This window comes from Micropterus salmoides, unplaced genomic scaffold (assembly GCF_014851395.1).
Source record: "Micropterus salmoides isolate LMB-PRFRI ecotype aquatic unplaced genomic scaffold, ASM1485139v1 Ms_hic_scaffold_21, whole genome shotgun sequence".
In the NCBI taxonomy this organism is placed as follows: domain Eukaryota; kingdom Metazoa; phylum Chordata; class Actinopteri; order Centrarchiformes; family Centrarchidae; genus Micropterus; species Micropterus salmoides.
In genome coordinates this window covers 27,257,126-27,278,168 of record NW_024041262.1, presented here as the reverse complement: position 1 = coordinate 27,278,168, position 21,043 = coordinate 27,257,126, and the positions used below count along the sequence as shown (strand labels likewise).

General features: G+C 38.9%; 1 protein-coding gene and 1 long non-coding RNA gene across 4 annotated transcripts in view; both read right to left on the bottom strand.

The window, feature by feature from the left end:
* LOC119915893 (microfibril-associated glycoprotein 4-like) overlaps positions 1–21,043 on the bottom strand; it is a 117,909-nt gene that overhangs the window by 17,640 nt on the left and 79,226 nt on the right. The gene's annotated exons all lie outside the window — the stretch shown is intronic.
* The window catches only part of LOC119915915, a 39,044-nt gene continuing 30,815 nt past the window's right edge, over positions 12,815–21,043 (bottom strand). For both annotated transcript variants that reach the window (XR_005447047.1, XR_005447046.1), the window contains 2 exons: positions 14,795–14,992; positions 12,815–13,936 (listed from right to left, as the gene is read on the bottom strand). This is a non-coding gene — a long non-coding RNA (uncharacterized LOC119915915). The remainder of the gene's footprint in view (positions 13,937–14,794; positions 14,993–21,043) is intronic.

Here is a 21,043-nt window from a genome sequence, read left to right as displayed (position 1 = left end):
AGCTGCAGCAATGTGCAGTATGACAAAAATATGGGTTTTTTTGAAAATTAAGCCATGTAAACCTGTTCTGGTACAACCCCTAAATAAGAAAATGAACCTGAAAATGAGCAGAATCAATAAACTGGAACAGCTAGGGTAAAGGGGAATAGTGTTGAATTGGGTGTGCAGTTATTTAAAAGACGGGCAACAATTTGTTTGTCACTCCGAGATGTCTTTGATCATCAAAAAAAATTTAACATTAGACTAAGATAACACAAGTAAACACAAAATGCAGTTTTTAAATGAAGGTTTTTAATATTAAGGGGGAAAAATCCAGACCCACATGGCCCTGTGTGAAAAAGCGATTCCGTTCTCCCAGGGTCTCGGGATTCCCTGAGTATGGCTAATAATTATTCATTTATTCACTAGTGATCAGTTACTTAACAATCGCTCAATTATTTTAAATCAGTCAGTCATTCTCATATCGAAGGGGGAAATTCTCGTGGCAGGGACTTGGCAATACACACACAATTCCTTTGATTACAGTGAATTTATTAACTAATTAAGGTGAATATAAAAATGTGGTTAAAATATACATCCAAGAAATAAACAATGGCTAAAATATGAGAATGTGGTTTTCTATTGTGGGGAGCATTTGACTCATACAGGCAGCTAATGAACACAAGCTATGAGTTTTAAGAGTTAAAGATAATCTATTCACAACTATGGGACATCACTGATCACAGAATGCCTTGTTTTGCCTTACTGTGGGTCGGCAGCATGCCTTGGCCTGTTGCACGGGTCCCACACTAGCTGCCAGATTCCTGGCTTTATGCTAGGGAATGTTCCGGGGGTTCTCCGTGTCTGGAATGAAGAAAACCCCTCAAGGGTTGACCGTCCTCGGTCTGGCAATTAGGCTGTTCTTTCAGGTGTCCTTTGTTACTGCTGGTGGGACCACCTGGCGGGGTCCGACCTCAGTGGGAGCTGTGTAAGTTCGCTCGAAGAATAAAGCTTAAAAAGAACTTGGTCGTTCTTGAATTAAACTAGTGTAACTTGTGGTCTGATAACTTTTAATAAACAAAAGAAAAGAAAAAGCAAGTAAAGTTGCTGGAAACGAGGGAAAAATCGATGTTGCGGCGCTTCGCGTGTGTGGCTTGAAAACGAACAAAGGCTTCGTTGCGCCGGACTGAAGTTCTTAGGGCATTGCCGGGAGAGGGGGCACCTGGGCGCGTGCCGAAGCACAGTTGGACAGCCAGGAACAAGAGAGGACAAAAGACAATGTGGGTCGCTGCTTTTGTCTGTTGGGGCGTGGTTCCCAGAGGGCGGTCATTTGTTCCCCTGAGGGAGGGCTTGTTTAACTTTCAATATTTCTAATCTAAAATCTATTTGTGCGTATTTTAATCAAATATCTTCCCACAATCAAACCTTAATTGTCAAACGGGTATACCGTTCTTAGTTTAAGCACTTGATAAAAGGAAAACAATTGTCAGTAGTTCAACTTTGAGGCTAGCATTTCAGAATGAATCACATCAGAAGAGAAGAACTTAACTAACTTTCTGGATATATTGGCTGTTACACGTTCTTAGAGAATATAAGCAAGATACACGAATGGCATCAGAATATGAACAGGTAAATACAGAGTGACATTAATACATTAAAACGGCATTTCAGACGATGGCATGTAATACTTATTTTGTCCACTTGGGGGAGCTCTGGTTCCATGACGATAGCTTTGATTAACCCTAAAACAACCTTCTGCTCAGGAGCTGGGAAATTGAATCATTTAACCTTAAATTCGAGCTGGAAAATTGCTCGAGTAGTATAGGATGACATTTCTTTATCATATAATTTCTAAAGGAAGTGTCAGAAAGTGTTGGGAACAAAGCATTGTTTACAACATAAAATGAATAAAGGTCAGGGATCCTTGCTGAAAATTAAAACACTGCAAAATTAACTTGTTTAGATTCTTTTCAACAACAAATAACACCAACATGGTAACATAACTACTCAAATGGAGTGGAGCGACCTAATCAAGTAACTAAAAGATTATTTAATTAAACAAGGTAATGGCAAGTTATGAGGAGACGGGATTCCTTTGTCCACACAAAGGAATGTGGACTGTGTCCTTTCTCCAGCGTCTGGAGTTTCTCACATCTGGGCGTGAAGAGGAGAATAACCTTTCATGTGAGGTAATTAAAGAAAGAGGGAAACCAGTGGGAGACCACCGTCACTACGGTTGAGTATGCGCTGTGACTGCCATACCAACGAGCCTGGCTCTTTGGCGTTGTGGTCAAGTTGTATGGTTGTACTCGTAGACCCGGGTTCAAATCTGGGTGGGGTTACTGCTCTTGCCTTTCCGTCACACATTACATCTGGCGTAAAAGTAACGCAGCATTTCAGAAAAGGAACATCATACCAACAGTAAAATATGGTGGTGGTAGTGTGATGGTCTGGGGCTGTTTTGCGGCATCAGGACCTGGAAGACCTGCTTGTGTTGGGACCAAAATTATTTATCCTCTATATAAACAACATATGTAAAGTATCTGAACTACTGAAATTTGTATTATTTGCAGACAACACAAACATTTTTGGTTCTGAATTCAGAATTAAAAGAAAAAATTAAAAAAATTAAACAGTGGTTTGACTGAAGTTGCATTAAATTTGAGCAAAACTATATTCATGATATTAGGCAGTTGTAAATAAATCAATCAAGTTCAGTTACAGATAGAAGGTGTCAACATAGAAAGAGCATATGAAATTAAATTCCTTAGTATTTATACATGTGTTACATTCATTTAGCTGACGCTTATCCAAAGCGACTTACAATTGCTATTTATGTCAGTGGTCGCACGCCTCTGGAGCAACTAGGAGTTAAGTGTCTTGCTCAGGGACACACACCAAAGGCATGTGTCTTATCCACTGCTCCATCACCAGCCCAGATTATAGATTACAAGATTTGCTGGAAATCTCACAAAACATATCCAAACAAAACTGTGTGTGTGTAAGTATTTCAATCCTTGCTAAAGCAAAGAACATTCTAGAGCACAAATGCATTTGTATTGTTCACTGGTGTTACCATATTTAAATTACTGTGTAGAGGTCTGGGGAAACAGAGTTCAATTTTCATTCATTGCATCGTTATTTATACTTCAAAAAAGAGCAATGAGAATAATTCATAACACTGGATTTTTGGAACACACCAACTCATTATTTTCACAGTCCAAAGTAGAGGTCGACCGATATGGTTTTTTTCACGCCGATGCTGATACCGATCTTTTGAAATCCGGGCCGATTAATGCTGCCGATTTCTTTTGGCCGATATTTGCTTGGTTTTTAACCTCTATTTGAAAGATAAAATGTAAAAGAAATGATAATTACTTAAAATAGACAAACTTTCTCAACAAAAACATTTATTGAACAATGAACAATCTGCATTCTGCACTTATAAATTAAAAATGTATAATGTAAAAAAACATATATAAATAAATTGTATAAATGTAAAAAAAATATATTAAATAAACAAAACGTGTAAGAAGAAAATAAACTGTCAAATATACTTTTCAATGAAAAAATAAATAAAGTTTAAAGTTTTTAGTGCAATTTACTTAGCAGCTCCATCTCCTTGTTTCTGAGGGAAGGAAGATTTGTAAACAACAATACAAAAAGGAATGTGAATAATATTATTTAGTTTCAATCCAAATTCCAGACCCTGAGTCTTCAGCCCACCCATTCTCCACTGAAAGTTCTTAGGCTAATACTCCCAGTTTAAGAGCTGCAGGTTGTAGTGCAGGAAACACAACTGCTCTGCATGTTCCCCTGTGAGCCTGCTCCTCTTCTTTTCATAGATAATCCCAATCTCACTGAATATTCTCTCGCTGGGAACAGAGGAGGGCGGTGGACAGAGGAATTTTCTTGCAAGTGGTGCAAGAAGGTATAGGCGGGATGCATTCTGTTTCCACCATTCTAGTGGCAGACCAGTCTGTCTGTCAATCAGTGGCTCTCGGAGGTACTGATCCAACTGCTCAATGATGTGTCGCTCATCATTTTTTTCAGCAGGAGTTCCACCATGTGCCCCCAAAATGTTTGCGCACATCTTTTCAAGAAGACCAGAGGGACAGGGTTGTTCTTCCTCTTCCTCCTCCTCCTCCACCCGTCTCCGTTTTGGATTCTTGGACTCCAGTGATGGCTCAGACGCTGTTTTGCGAGCACAGAGTGGCTGAAGTGTGTAGCACATGTCTTTAATTTGGCGATAATGTCCCCCACTGCTCTCTGACTGCTGATGCCCTCATTTACCACAAGTTGTAATGTGTGTGCACTGCAGCTGAGATCTGGTATTTCTGCCAATCTGAGGCCTTTAATCATATTAGCACCACCGTCTCGGAGCACAAGCACAACTCTGTCGTGGGTGATGTCCCAATGTTTCAGCATGCTAAGGAGCGTCTTGCTGATGTATTCTCCAGTGTGGGAGCCAGACATGGCCTTAACATTTAGTACCACTTGTTTTCTTTCCCAGTCACTATTAATGAAATGGCATGTTAGACATATCAGTGATTCCGTCTCCCCAGACCAACAGTCTGTCGTGAATGACAAATGAGGGCCAGCATTCTCTGGGGTGATCAGTGTTTTGATTTTCCTCTCCACACCTTTCATTATGTTTTCCAGCACGTCTGTACGGTAGTATTTTTCAGTCTTGAGGCCGGGGTCTAATACCGGGGTTCCAGTGTTGCAATCAAATGCCGAAAGCCAACATCCGAGACCACTGTAAATGGCTGGTTGTCTGTAGCAATCATTTCAAGTATTTGTGTATCAATCTTTTTTGACCTCTGGTCAGAATTTGTGCTACAGTAGGCTGACTGAGACTGGCAGAGGCAGCAGCCGCTGCATCTTCTTTTTCTTTTACTGCCTCTTTGTAATCCTGTTGGTGGTTTGCCTTCAAGTGATTCCACATGTATGTTGTATTTTTACTTTTGCCTTTCTCAGCCCCCATGCTTACCAACTTGCTGCATATATTGCATTTGGCCTTTCCTGGTGTTGGCTGGGTGAAGCGCTGCCATAAAGGGTTGGTTTTCTTTTCAGCCATCTTTAAAAAGGGGAAAAATACAAGGTTATGTTAGTATTTTTGTATAGTACCTTGACGTCATCTTCAAGTCATTTTTATAGATAGGTATAGATATAAAATCTAACAAATGTTTCATAATTCAGCTAATAATTCAGTGCATTGTAAGTAATATAAGGCTAAAAACGTTTCTATCCTCTCAAAAAATGTCCTGAAACATGTATTTTTGGTTTGTTTTGTTTGTTGACGGACAAAGACAAATTGACATGACCTAATTATCACAAAAAAGGAGAAAAAAAAACTTTAAATGATTTAATTTTTATATATAAGATTTATTATATTTTATTTAATTTAACTTATAACAATAACGTATTTCACTAGTAAATTGCTGTTGAACGACAAAAACAACCACCAGATGGGAAAATGATATTTTACAAAAACTTTAAATGCACCACAACGCACCGTCCCGTCAACGGCATCCCGCTGTTGGACCTTTTAGTCTACAGTGAAATACAGTCACACTTTACACTGTTTGGCCAGCATTTTAACCATGTTTAATCCAGATACTAACTAACGGTCAGTGTTGTGCCTGAACGCGTTCAATGAACGCGTTCATAATTTGGGCGAACGTGAACTGAACGTACTGTATTACTGCCTGATGAACGTTACTGTGAACGCGTTCATTCTGGTGTCTGTGAACGCGCTCTCTGTCAGTTTAACTTTGTACAATAGGGTGCCAGATTTCTATAGAGCCTTCCAGGCGAAAACCCGGCTAAAACGCATGTAAACAGGCCTTAATATGTAGCGAAAAAACACCCAATCTGGCAACACCAGCCAGCAGTGTTGCGCCGCGTCCGACGTCGACAAAGCAGCGAGCGTTGAGGACGTGTACGATCATTTAAACGGATTTTATGAGGAGGTCGGTGAGGATGGGAAAAATCTTACATTTATGTGCAAACTTTGCCCGTCGATAAAATAATTGTTGTCTGTGTTTGTATATGGGCTGTGGCAATAATAATAATTAAAAAAAGCTCGCAACATATGGAAAAAAAGAACTATGAATGAACTAGTTCATTTTTTGAAGCATGAACTATGAACTGAACTAGTTCATTTTAAAATGTGTGAACTGAACTTTGAACTAGTTCATGTAGAAAGCGAACTTTCCCAACACTGCTAACGGTATGTAAAGTGATGTTTCTGTTATTCTAACGTCCGTTTTCTGAGCATCCAAGAGAAGCACTGGCATAACAGTAGCACCGAACTGAAGCACAGAAATCCGCGTTGATATTCGGTGCGGTAGATAACGGTCGTTAAGGTTCCAGTGCCGTATTAGAACCGGGTCTGTCTGTAGCTACCCGTTAGCAAAGCAAAGCCAGTCTGTCACTAGCCTATAGTGCGTTGGTCTCGTTTTTTATTACTTATTTCTCTGCATTGGGTGACAACTCTCTCAAATATAAGACACACAAACAGAACAAATAAAAGTCTCAGATTCACTCTGTAATTGCAAAATTATTGCTTACTTATTGTGACATGATAGCAACTCTCCTGTGATAATGCAACTTCAACTACGATCCAAATTAGCCGAATGTCATGTGTCTTATTCAGGTTTTTTCTCGAAGTTGGCAGTAACATATCAAAAGTTTTTAATTAAATATAAAGGAGTAATAAGAATTGAATCCTTACCGTTAGCTCCTTAGGCACTGGATGAGGTCTGCTGCTCACTCGGCTGGAAAATGACTCTAGTGGCAGCGCGTGTCAAACACGTGTTCCACGACAACACTAGGCTGCCCACAGATGCGCCTGCCTGATGATCGGCTTGAAATACTTGGATATTGGCCGATGCCGATTATGTTAAAAAATGCCAAAAATCGGCCGATTAATCGGTCGACCTCTAATGTGTATATCTGCAAACTTGTTCTTCTATTCCATATTTATATATTTCTGCATTTATTTATGTCAACTGTTTGTCTGCGTGTAGCACCTTATCACCACAGCAAATTCCACAGCAAAACACTACTTGGCAATAAAGCTCCTTCTGATTCTGATCTGATTCTGATAATGTGGCTTTTTTAAATTTGACATTGATTGGATCCCCTATGTTAAATGACTTTCCAATTTCCAGATACTTTGGGACAACCCCACTTTTTAAAGAGAGTGAGAGGACATGAGTTGATGGCTCACTAAATGGGAATGCTACTTCTTTTTAAAGCTGAGCCTTGATTTCATCATGACCTGCTGCAGAGTTATTAAGGTTCACTATAAAATCAAAGACTTCACTGGATGTAGGAGGGTCTAAAATACACACTGTGGGAGAGCAACCAGTAATCGAATCAAATGGACCATCATCTGTACAAACAATTTGTTCTGCAAGATTTCTACCAACCTTGGCAAAGAGGTCATTGAGTATACTAAGAATATAATCTGAAAGGGCAGAGGATCCTACTGCTACAACAACTCACTCTGCAGACAGTAGACACTGATGATACGCTTTGATTCAGAGGACAGAACATCAAATATTGATGGAAAGGAGGGATCCTGCTGCTCCTGTATCACAATAATAAACTAAATACACACTTAAGCAGTGTGTATTTAGTTTATTACAAAGCATGTGTTGGGGAAATCTGTCGGCACCATCAGCGCCACAGAGAAGAAGAAACAATCCATAACAGGAAGATGGGAGAGACAAACCAATCAAACATGCCAACAGCAGCATGGCTGAATGTTCACACTGTGATCTTATCAGTGTTTAAACTTCAGTCAAACTCATTTCTGCTGTAACACGTAACTATGATTTGTAGTATGTGATGATTGTGAAGTGAATAAAATGTTTAAAGCAGAAAGCAAACAGTTAACTATTCTTTTAATAGTTTATCACGAAGCAAAAGCCACACTAGTGGCAGCTAATGGGGATCTGAAGAAACAAATAAGTGTCAGGGACACGCTGGTGGACACACTCTCACACCAAATGCATGTGTCTTTTCCACTGTTCCATCACCACCAAACATTGGATGAAATGACTCGGTGTGAAGTGAAACGGTCTCTGGTTGTTCTGAACCACTGACTGTTTAAACATTACATACACACCTTTAAATACAGTCTATGTTCTGAAGCAACAGTTATCACCAACTCTGCAGCTCTATGGAGCTTTAAAAAACAGCATGTCTGTCAGCGAGCATCTGGAAACAAGCAATTCTGTTTTTAATTGCATTTACAGGGAAATATTCACTTCTTTTTTTTTTTACTTATTAAGTCACACATTATTTACAGAAATGATCCAGTGTTTCAGCAGACTGGTGCAGAGTTGCAGTGTAACAGTTACCTAAGTTAGTATCAGGACAGTAACTTAATGTTAGCTTAAAAGAAGTATCGCTTTGTGTGATATATCAAACTCAACTGTAACAGTATAATATTGTAAAATAACTTCTGATCTGTGAAATGCTTTCCCAGTTTGCTTGGTTTTGCTAATTCCTTCACTAGACATCTAAAAGCAGCAGAGACTTCAAAGACTTTTATTTGAACACGATGCAGCATCTACGTGAATGTATCTATGTATTGTGACTAACTAGTGCTGAAACTAGCCCTGAAAAACAAATATTTTACAAAAACCTTTCAAGGTCAAGTCTTGCCTATAGTCGTGTGATCAAAACTTTACTTATGTACATGTGAGTGTAGTTTTAACACAGTGACTAAACTCTGCTTTAAAGGTGCAGCTGATCACCTGTTCATCATCACTCCATCACAGAGTCTCTGACCTCAGATCTGTTTTCATTAAAAGCTTCTTTCCTTTCACATATTTATATTTATCATTATATGTTGAAATTTAAATCATAATAGACGGTATATTAACCTATTGGGAGAAAACTGGTAGGACATCCTGGAGGTCAGCTACACACTTTGTTTGTGATTGTCTGCATTTAATGTGTTTTTCTAAAAGGTGTGTCTGCTGTGACGTCACAGCACCTTCTATAGATATAAGTAGTGAAGTTGTGAGAGTGTGACAGGCTGAAGGAGAAGCAGCAGTTTGTTTCCTCTGAAGGTGAAGCCGCAACGTCTCCTCAGTTCAACCTGCTGGTGAGTTCAGACAGGTAAGCATCCAACCAGGAGACATTACACATGTCTGATAAATCAGCTTGCTCACACACACACATGTGCTACTGCTGAGCCTGGGCAGGAAGGAGCACATACACTCAGAGCTGTGGAGTTTTCACACTGTGATCCTAACTTTACACTATAAAATAACACTTTAAATGATGACAGTGTAGACCACCATTGTTCTAGTAATTAATGATAACAATTTAGGCTATAATACTCCAAAATAATTGACAACAATACTCCCAAATACTGATGAGTTTTGGTTGAGTATGTGTTGATTCCTGAGTGACTGCAGAGCGTCTGTAGAGCTGCAGACTGTGGTTGTATGAAGTGATGGCGGTGAAGTCTGTCAACACGTCTGTAGTTTGTGATGCTGCAGAATTGTGTTTGATTTTACTGAGAGGTGACTCTAATATTCTAAAAGTCCTATATTACCATGAAATAACAATTCTAAATCACAGAAAGACTTTGAACCCTGATAAATTCTATTCAACAGTCGGTGTCATGATTTGTATCTAATGCAGTTTTGTGAGGGAAGTTATTACTGTCACTCCCAGCTTAGTGTATTGGGGAGTGACGGAGCTACAACCTAAACACCAAATTTAAATTCTACTTATTCTGCATTCACATAATAATCTGTTCCATGTGAGTTCAGTGACGGAACAAATATATTGTTGCTGTATTTTCAGAGCATCAGACGGATCCACATCAGCAGTTTCAGCAGAAATCTGACAATGAAGGTGAGTTTGTGAACTGATATTTTACAGATCTCAAAGTCCTGTTAAACTGTGAAGAGGCTTGTGATATTGGTAGCTTAGATGGTTGCTACAGCAACAACCCAGGCAGATAATTATTGTCAGTTAGCTCCACCTTAGAGGTGTCTTTGCCCACACCGCCATGAAACTAGAGGCCAAACTGGTAAAACAGTGTGTAAGAGTCAAAGCTCAGTCAGAATGACAACATGTGCTCTGTTCCAGCTGGTATCAGTCGTCTTCCTCCTCCTGGCTCCTCTGTTGACCAGCTGCCAGCAGCTCGTCCAACCGGTGGACTGCAGTGACATCTACAAACAAGACAAGAGCCTCCCCAGTGGAGTGTACACCATCTATCCCCTTGGAGAGAGGTCTGCTGTCCAGGTACACTTCACCTTTTCTGGGACTCAGCTTCACATTTATGCTGGAATCAAAGCAGAGTTACTGAGTCAGATCAGGTGATCATGCTGTAGAGGCACAAACTCTTGCTGTGAGTACCTATGAACCCAACCAATCACAGCCCTTTGAGAGAGGGGGCATCAGGGGCCGACTTTCCTGCCCCCCCTGGCAGCACCAACAACAGCAGTCCTTTTTCTTTTCTCCATGTTTAACAAAGATCGCTTCATGCTCTGGAACGGTATCATATTACTCTTATGAATACAATAATCTGCTGACTTTGCTGCTACTAATCACACCACTGTCACTCAGCTTGAGATGGTTTTGCACAGTTGCTCAGTTCATGTTAGTTAGTTAGTTAGTTAGTTGCTAGTTGTGGGTACTGTATGTGAACTGCTGGTGCTGTAAGTTTGAGTTTTCAGTAGAATTACATAGCTTTTGTTTTATTCTATTTGATATAATGTATATAATGTATCTATTTAGTTTTTCTATTTATATCTACTTCTATCTATAACTGTGTTTATGAATGACTTACTAAAGTGTATTAATGTATGAACAATGCTTTATAAATGATGAATTCCGTATTTACTAATACTTAAATAATGCTTTATAGTGTGTAGTTATTATAAAGTGCTACCAAAATTTGTTATAGAGCATCCATTTCAACACACGGTATTTGTCTCCATCTTGTGGCTGACTTGTAGTTCTGACACCTACAAGCCTCCCAGCAGTCTTTAGCTGTCAGATTCAGAAATAAATACAGAAATAAATAAATGCTCAATAAATAAATAACCATCTGATTAAATGCACATGAAAATACAGTAAATAAATAAATGTAGGCAGTAATTAAATTATACAGTGAGATATAAATAAATATATCTCTTTTAATTTGCTTCTTTATTTATTCAGCTTTGTATTAATTATCTTATTTATTTATTGTCTGTTATACCACCAGACTTCAACTTTATTTATTAATTACTTTAAATAAAATAATTACTTTTTTAAATGTATTTGTTTATGTGTATGATTTAATATTTTTGTTCTTCATTAGAAGAATATTATTCTTCCTTTGCATTTCTACCCTATTTATTTCCTCAATGGTATTTATTCCTGTCTCCCCTTTTTACATTTCTCTATGCATTTCTGCCTCATTATGCAAATGAGGAGGGGCTGTGGCTCAAGGGGTCAACTTCTTGCCTATTGGTGGATCAGTCACAACGACAGAGGTCGACTCTAACTTCACACATCAACAAGCCTTGCTCTTCACACAAGAGATGGCTTCCTTCAGTGAACAGAAGGCTCAAGTACTGTACTTCAGTACAATTTTGAGGTACTTTACTGGAGTATATCCATTTTATACTTGTACACTGCATTTTTCTGGCAGCTTTAGTTGCTCAAAATTCTGACTGCGTCTTCATGGTAAACTGTATTTTATAGCAAGCAACACACATTTAATACTTGATCTAAAACATGAAGATGTATTTTAAAGGATCACAACGGTGTTAAAGTGTCAGTTTATTATCTGCTGCTTCAGGAGTTTAGAAAAGTACATTCATGTTTCTGCTTAACGTGTTTTATTATCTGCTGCTTATGAAGCAAAACGGGGTTTAAAATATATTTTAAACCCCTTTTAAAATTGACCAATGACGTGAAAGCAAAACTTCAATTTTATATCGTAAAAGGCCGGAGGGCGCCACAGAGCTCGTGTTCACACAGCAGCAGCAGCAACACGAGCATAAAAGTTGAAATATGTGCTACTGACTGTCAACAGGTGGAGCAGGTCCTGGTTTTACTCCGACCCCTGAACTGGTCTTCTCTGTCCGCAGTGTCCAATAAATGGATCCATGAGCGAGGGCAGGAGTTCAGGAGGCGCTGTGGCCTCCAGGAGACGGACTGACAGCAGACCTCCTCCTCCTCCTCCTCCTCCTCCTCCTGCCTTCCAGTCTGTGAAATTTTCCAATGCCAATATTCAATAACTATTCAAATATTGATTCTTCACACTGTTAATGCAGAATTAATGTGTTGATTAAAAACAGAATTAAACCATAATTGAATAAATAACTTAATTGAAACTTCACTATTTTATTTAGACGTTAATAAATATCTTATTAAATTGACATGTAGCATTTATAAGCAATATATAAAATAATAAAACTCTATAAACATATTTTAGTTTTCAGTATTTAAGAACAACTCCTCTCATGAAGGATCTATACCTGGTTCTATTTATAAACAGATTACACTTCATTAATAAATATAATACTTAATATATTTAATACTTCATATAAAACATGAAGATATATTTTAAATGATCACAACGGTGTTAAATTGTCAGTTTATTATCTGCTGCTTATAAATCATAAACGTGGGCGGTAAAGTTTACTGATTAATGGATTCTAACGTAACTGTGTTGATAGATTATCTGCTCAGTTTAAGGGTTAAAAACTCCTGTAAATGAAAGCATGAAACATGAAAGCACAACTTTAATTTTTATCATTTTTATCAGGCTCTTTTCAGTGTTCAGTTCAGGGATGATTTGGTCCATTTTGAATTGTTTACACAATAAATGCCTTAAAGTGTGCAGATCGCCCTTAATTTCATTAACAAACACTGAATCTGGAAATGAAACAAATGAAGAACATGTGATGTAGTTTTGTTTGTTTATTACCTTAAATCCTTCAGTAAACACCATGACATATGAGAATTCATTCATTTATACATTCATTCATCCCAAAGTTGGGATGAACCCCTGAAGTTCCACATAATAAACAATAACTGAAAGAGTCATGTTCTTATAAATAAATGAATACAATAAATATTTCTAAATTAAACCCTTCAAATAGCACGGTCTAGAAATACTACGTTAACCTGCATCCTGTATTAGCATTAAAATATACTTACTTCCCACCAGTAAAAGTACTCATTATGCAGAATGGGTCATTTCAGAATAATATATATAAATGGATTATAATTACTAACTCATTCATGTGTTCATCACCTTAATGTTCCAGCTGGTAAAGGTTGTTACATGCTGCTGGACAGCTCAATCTGTAATAATACTTAAAATAACCATTTGGAGTCCAATATTTCCCTCTGAGAAGTACTGCAACAAAGCATGACAGGGAAACACTGAAGTACAAGTACCTTAAAACTTTACTTATGTACATGTGGACATGTGAGTGTTGTTTTAACTCACAGTTTAAAGGTGCAGCTGGTCACCTGTCCATCATCACTGCCTCACAGAGTCTCTGACCTCAGATCTGCTTCACTGCTGCAGAGAACATGTCCGCCTAATACACAACTTCATTTCATGCAGAGAAATGTCTGAGCTGCACTCCTGTTTATGTGTGATACAGAAAGACTAAATGTTCTATAGTATGTGTTTCTAATCAGAATAAATAAAGTATAAAGTACCGCTGCAACAGAAGAAAAGTCTCTCCATCGACTGAAGTTCGATCAAAGGAGCCCTTTGGCTTTGGCCACAGAACGGGTATTTTCTTTTTTAACTTAATTTAACTCCCTGAAGACCGTCATCATGAAGATCCGTCCTGTGCAGTAGTTCTCCAGGACCAACACACAGCAGATTATCAGCAGCTGATCTCTCTTTTAACACCAGGACAGGAACTTCAGCTGGCAGAGGATCCTACTGCTACAACAACTCGCTCTGCAGACAGTAGACACTGATGATAGGCTTTGATTCACAATACAGGACTGCAGCTCCTGCATCACTGTGTATTTAGTTTCATTTATTCCAACAAAGCGTGTTTCGGGCAAATCTGTTGGCATCACCTGCACTTTACACCAGAAGAAGAAACAATGCTTAGCAGAGAAAAAAACAATCAAACATGCACAACAGCAACAAGGCTGAATGTTCAAGTTTTTTTATTGACTGATGCGATCTTATCTGTGTTTAACCTTCAGTCAAACCCAGAAGTAGTTCCTGTTCCTCTTCAGAGCAAACTCATTCCTTCTGACACAACACTATGTTTTTGTAGGATGTGATGATTGTGAAATGAATGAAATGTTTAAAGTAGAAAACAAATATGTTTCATCTTTTAAATATGCTTTTAATACACTGGATGAAATGACTGTGAGGTGAAACTGTCTCTGGTTGTTCTGAACCACTGACTGTATAAACATTTCTAAATTAAACCAAAATCCCTTAAAATAGCACGGTCTAGAAATACTACGTTAACCTGCATCCTGTATTAGCATCAAAATATACTTACTTCCCACCAGTAAAAGTACTCATTATGCAGAATGGGTCATTTCAGAATAATATATAAATGGATTATAATTATTAACTCATTCATGTGTTCATCACCTTAATGTTCCAGCTGGTAAAGGTTGTTACATGCTGCTGGACAGCTCAATCTGTAATAATACTTAAAATAACCATTTGGAGTCCAATATTTCCCTCTGAGAAGTACTGCAACAAAGCATGACATGGAAACACTGAAGTACAAGTACCTTAAAACTTTACTTATGTACATGTGGACATGTGAGTGTTGTTTTAACTCACAGTTTAAAGGTGCAGCTGGTCACCTGTCCATCATCACTCCCTCACAGACCTCAGATCTGCTTCATCATCATGAAGATCCGTCCTGTGCAGTAGTTCTCCAGGACCAACACACAGCAGATTATCAGTAGCTGATCTCTCTTTTAACACCAGGACAGGAACTTCAGCTGGCAGAGGATCCTACTGCTACAACAACTCGCTCTGCAGACAGTAGACACTGATGATAGGCTTTGATTCACAATACAGGACTGCAGCTCCTGCATCACTGTGTATTTAGTTTCATTTATTCCAACAAAGCGTGTTTCGGGCAAATCTGTTGGCATCACCTGCACTTTACACCAGAAGAAGAAACGATGCTTAACAGAGAAAAAAACAATCAAACATGCACAACAGCAACAAGGCTGAATGTTCAAGTTTTTTTATTGACTGATGCGATCTTATCTGTGTTTAACCTTCAGTCAAACCCAGAAGTAGTTCCTGTTCCTCTTCAGAGCAAACTCATTCCTTCTGACACAACACTATGTTTTTGTAGGATGTGATGATTGTGAAATGAATGAAATGTTTAAAGTAGAAAACAAATTTGTTTCATCTTTTAAATATGCTTTTAATACACTGGATGAAATGAAATTGTTCTGAACCACTGACTGTATAAACATTACATACACATTTATATACAGTCTATGTTCTGATCCCAGTTATCACCAAACTCTGCAGCTCTGTGGAGCTTTAAAAAAGAACACGTCTGTCCAGAAACAGAGTTACTCTGAATAATGCTCTGGGGCTCTGTGGCTGGTGTTGATAGATTTTCATTATTTCTTTAGTCTACTTAATGTGAGGTCCCTTTAAACAAGTCCTTTATATGTAAAAGATATAAGATGTTATTATAACTAACAATTATTAATTTTTTCCCCACTAACTGAGGCATGTCCCTTAATTACTACTGTTTTAATTATTCTTGGCTGTCAGGGAGTGGAGGTGGCAGTTATCATTTTTAAACACAACTACAAATGTTCCCATGTCTACCTTAATACCTTTTTTATTGTTGGAGTCTCTGCAATCCATGGATGTTGTTAGGCCTATTTTAGGGGGGCTGAAACCCTGATTGAACCAATCCACAGTGCAGTAACAGTAATTAGTGTAATTAAATAGTATTCTTTGGATCTCCGACTTATCTAATAGAGATATTACACATTTACATGAGCAGCTGGGTAGCATTTATGTCACAGCCTACAGAAGAACTCAGTCTGGTCTAAGTGAATTCCCCCCCTGCAGCGTTGATGTGTCTAAAAGCTAACATGATAGATAGATATATACTATATTTATATTTTTATAACATTACATGGGCGTCGGAACCATTGTATGTGGGTGGGACTGTCCCACTTTTTAGGAACAATGATATTGGACCCACTCACTGAAATTCAGCGCCTCTGTTTGTTCACCTTTCAAAGAGTCGTCATGCTCACGTACTGTCATTAAAACCGCTTTTTAAGGGAAAGTTCATCATTTGTTCGCCTGATGCTTTTAAAGGCATCATGTAGTCTTTGTTGCAGCATTGAATTACAGTTACACTTACGCTATGTTGTTAAAATAGTTAACAACATAACACTTATAACAGAGTTATCTGATATTTTTGCTAGGCTAGCTAGCTACAGTAATATTAACATTAATCAACCAGAGTTAGCAGCTCTTTGAATCCTGGTCAATGAGAGAAGCTAGCTGTGGTACCAGTGCCAAATCTGATTCAGAAATGGACTGGACAGACTTGACTCAGCAGGGATGATATTACATGAGAAAGTTGATCTACAGGAGAAACATATCTGAAAGCACCACAGAATGACTGAGAGCTGCACTGACTGAAGTTCTGTTGAGTTTTAGATTTTGAACTGTCACCTGCCACCTGAATTTTGTGTTTCCCTTTACATAAATAAAAACATTTCACCATAAATTGGTGCAAACAAATCCCAAGAATGTAGGAAATTAAGTGTTTAATGCTCTAAATCTTCGGGGGGGGGGGGGGGGGGGAACCCCCCAACTAACAGATTTCAGGATTCATGATAGAGACTCTATTGTCATTGTATACAAAATACAACAAAAAGCAGTTTAGAGCAACATTGAACTTAGCAGCTTTAAAATAGCATATAAGTAATAAGCAATGACGATTTTTATAAAACAAAATTTATATATATATATATATATAAATCCTGGAGGAGGACACACCCACATTTCTTTTGCTCCAGACGCCCATGTAACATTACAGTACCTTTTGTTCAACAGAGGAGAAATGGAAGAACAAAGTATGTCTGTTGCTTTTTATTTGTTAACATCTTGGCTTCTTCACTGGTTGTTGACATAAGTGTAGTTCTAATACAGTAACAAAAGACGCGAGTGCAAAGATTTTGCAAGTGCAAGTTACGCATCCCCTGGGGGCTAAGCCCCCCCTGTGTTTCAATCTTAGTGACGTCCCTGCTGCAATCTCTTTTACAGCTTTTTCACAACTCTAGACACAAAACTCACAACCGATGATCAAAATGCACATTTTTCAAAACTTTTCTCAATTGCTTGGAGACAATACACATAAAACTTCATCATTTGTTCATTCAACTAAAATCACCTGTTCAATATGACACAACATCAAAGTACTACTATTTCAAAAGGCAGTTCACACATTACATTTCAAATGAGTGTCTATTCATTTCCTTACAATGATCTAACTATCAATTGAAACAACTGCTCAAAATGATAAGTAACTGTTGCATTACTCTTAATGCATAGTTGTATGGAAACAGACAAACTATCTTCCATGTTTACAGTAAATCGTGAAAGTTTCAAGATAACGAGATCAGACACTGTGTCTATGGTCCCAAATACTGTACCACCTTTTCAGACTATTTACAGTATTGACAGTACTGCACTGTATAGATGCAGGCCCTTGTAATTGCTTGTCCAATTCTGCCAACTCGTTCCTGATGATTGAGTGCACATTGTGGAATGAGTATATAAAGAGTTGATTGGGATCCAATTGCAAGAGCATAGTGATACGTAACAGGGAGCCAGCAGGTGATACAGGTCACAGTGGAGGTCAAGCAGTAGTGGGAGGAAGACGAGGAAGACGTGTTGGTCAAAGGAATGGCAGGGGACAGGCACCCCTTCTGAGAGGTGGTCGTGGGCCTCGTTTGAGAGGTGTGGCGGGACGCAGACCTCATATTGGACCATATAATGCAGCTCTCCTTGTCACCTTTCTTGATGAGCTCCATCAGGTTTGTAGAGCTTCCCTTCCTTAACCCCATTGAGGAATTTTTCTCCGCATGGAGATGGAAGGTTCATGACAGGCACCCTCATGAACAAGTCACTCTTCTCCAGGCCATGGATGACGCCTGCAATGACATCACAGCAGACCAGTGTCAGGCCTGGATTCGCCATGCCCGAAGGTTTTTTCCAAAATGTTTGGCTAATGAAATCATCCATTGTGATGTAGATGAGAACCTGTGGCCAAATCCACAACACAGAGTTGATGACAATGTAGAAGTACAGTAATCACTCCTGTTTCTTCTAGTACAAGCAAGTAAGTTGAGGAACACTTGCTTGCTTGTCTTTTGTTTTCTATTTCATAGAAATCATCAATTATTTTTGTTTTGATTCAAATAAACCTATGTTGTGATTGTACTGTAGTGTTTTGCATCAATATATTACAAACTTTGTTCAATGATTCCACTGTGTCTGTAGTATTCTCTCTACTACTGCAGTACTTTTACAGAGATGTATTTACTGTACATGTAGTACCATAATGAAACCTGTATCACCTATTTTCTTCTACAATATTTAATGATTGTATGAACAATGACACAGTGCTTGTGTGTGGGTGATCTATAGTTATGTTTCAATGGTATTTCCCAATAAATTTGTTTTTTGAACCAATGATTGTGCAAGTGCAAGATTTCTGTAAAGATGTGAATGCACAATGCAATGTTTTGAACATTAGACAGCCTGTGTTACAAGTGATAACCATTTTGAGTTTTGTGTCTAGAGTTGTGAAAAATGACATCAAGGTTCTGAAAATAGTACCAAAGTGATTGTAAAAAACTGTAAATGCCCAGCATCTTGTGCTGTGTGTTTTAAATGATGAAAACTTAAATGTTTTCGTGTGGAAATGAGATCTGTTCGAGGCATAGTCCTTGTTCCTGAACCTAGTTATAAAACTTAATTTAGTGAAACTCACTGTTTTTACTAATACTAGTAGTAACTCTTGTTAACAACTATGAGATTTTAAAGAGGGTCGCTAAAAGATGGAAAGAACAGTGAGTGCTTAAGCAGAACTACTGTGAGATTAAGTGTGTAGTGAGCTGCTGTAATGAAGAATCAACACATTTAACTGGTCACATTTAACGTCTTCTAGTATCTTCAACCAAGAAAAAGGGAGGGGTCCCCTGCTGGAGCTGTTGCCCTCGCGACCTGACCCCAGATAAGCAGTTGATTTTTTTTTTTCTGTAGTAGCATTTCTACTAATACTAGTAGTAAAGTAAAGTATGATATTTGAAATGATCAAACTCAATGTAATTAGGTTCTAGGTATGTTTTTTTTTCTTACTGTACTGTAAAATGGCTGCCGTATCTTATTTTGAAAATGAAGACGTAATTAATTAAAATGACAATTACAACAAACACTACAGTTAAAACATTATGTACATTTCTGGCAGGCTTCACAATCCATTCATCCATTATCTTTCACTTTTCCGGGGCCAGGTCAACTAAAGCTCAATTTTTGTCTGAGGGGAGTCCCACAGTCTCACACTTTGAAAACCCCTGTCTTGGGGGATCCGAAGGTCTTCCCAGGCCTGGTTCTTGGTCTACCCTGGGTGTGCCAGGAAAACCTCCAAAAGAAGGTGCCCAGGAGGATCCTGATGCCTGAACCACCTTAACTGACTCATGAACAAGATCATGAGATACTTGTTCTCCTTCGCTTGGGGTAGGACCTCACTCCCAACCTGGAAGAAGATATCCACTGTTTTCCAGCAGAGAACCATGGCCGCAGACTCGGAGGTGCTGACCTTCATCCCAATCACTTCACACTGGCACTGTGTGAAAGATCAGAGACAAGGATCAACAATGTCGGAATGCAACACCTACCAGCACTTTTGCTGATCTACTGTTCCACAGCCAGGACAGCTCCTCCTGAATGTGCGGTTTGACAAAACACTCGGACCCTCATTTTTAGCCCCCCTGGAATAAACTTTCCTGTGAAGGTTGAGCAGTGTGATACCAAAATAGTTGGATCCATCTGGTTCCCCTTTTTGAATATGGGAACCACCTCTGCAGTCTGCAACACCATACGTTCTGTCCCTGACCTCCATGCAACACTGAAGACATGTGTCAGCAAAGACAGCCCAATCTTTCCATCCCCCAACAATATCTCCAGTACAGGTCAGCAGTCCTCATCCACCATCAAGGTCTGGCTCTAGGACGGCGCTCAGGTTTCCCTTTTCTGGGCAAGTTGCTACAGCTCCTTCTCGTCCAATTCATGTAGGGTCTTCACAATTTTGTTTTTAATTGCATTTATAGTGAAATATTCATATGTTGCTTATTTACTTGTTTAGTCACACATTATTTACAGAAATAAATGTTGCTGTGTAACAGTTAGCCAACAGTAAGTTACTGTTGTAGTTTTAGCTTTGTAAGCTTAATTTGGTATCAGGACAGTCACTTAATGTTAACTTAAAGGTTCAGTGTGTACATTGTGGTGACATCTAGTGGTCACGTTGCAAATTGTAACCATCAGCTAAAGGCCCATTTATACTCCTGGGTAGGGTCTACGTGCGTACCTACGCCGTAGGCTACGCACGTAGCCATGCATTTATACTTGTGCGTCTGTCATTCTGCAATTACACCCCCAAACGCTAGTTGGCAGTAGCGCTACAGCGTCCACTGTGTTGACTTTTGCCGGCCGAGCAGGCTAACTTCCGGTCTGCTAACGTAAATGGGGGTAAAATTGTAAACGTGCGGCTGGTGTAGCCTTTTCAGATGTTACCAACCGAATGGATCACATTCTGATAGCGAAACGAGTAATTTTGTTCGGGTTGCGATGGTCAAATATATTGATTCACTGTGTTACAGCCGCCGTTTTGGCCGCTAGTAAATGTTACTTCAAAGCGCGGGTTACTTCCGGTCGGCTCGGAGGCATTGCAAGGCTTCCCAGCCGACCAATCACAGTGCTTACGGTCCGCGTCGACTCGCGTGTTGTTACATTTTTGAGGAGGTG